This window comes from Gekko japonicus, unplaced genomic scaffold (genome assembly GCF_001447785.1).
Source record: "Gekko japonicus isolate JY-2015 unplaced genomic scaffold, Gekko_japonicus_V1.1 scaffold3609, whole genome shotgun sequence".
Taxonomy (NCBI): domain Eukaryota; kingdom Metazoa; phylum Chordata; class Lepidosauria; order Squamata; family Gekkonidae; genus Gekko; species Gekko japonicus.
Window position 1 is genome coordinate 97,671 of NW_015173794.1, and position 444 is coordinate 98,114.

Genomic DNA, 444 nt, shown 5'->3' on the forward strand with positions numbered 1-444 from the left:
GACCAAAACAGTCCAGTAGTACCTTTAAGACCAAGTTTTATTTAGGTACAAGCTCTCCCTCCTCTGCGAGGGCAGATCTGCACGTTCCTCCCCCCCCCCAATAGCTAGCAATCCAAAACAGTCCAGTGGAGCCTGAGCGGTGGGTGTTGCCTTCTGACACACTTCCAGTGATGCCAGGGGGTGTGGCATATGCAAATAAGTTGTGCTAATAAGTTATGCTAATAAGCTCCTGCACCTCTTTTTCTACGAAATGACCCCTGGGCTAAACCATAACATATGAGGTTAACCACACAGTATTAACCACTGCAATAGATGTCCCAGGCAGGGGTCATTTCCTGCAGGAGCGCACAGGAGCGGAGCTCCGGCAGTAAAGAGCCCAGGGGGCGGGAACATGCAACAAACCCCACCCCCTGCTCCCAGCAGCCCTCAGTCAGAACAAGAAGC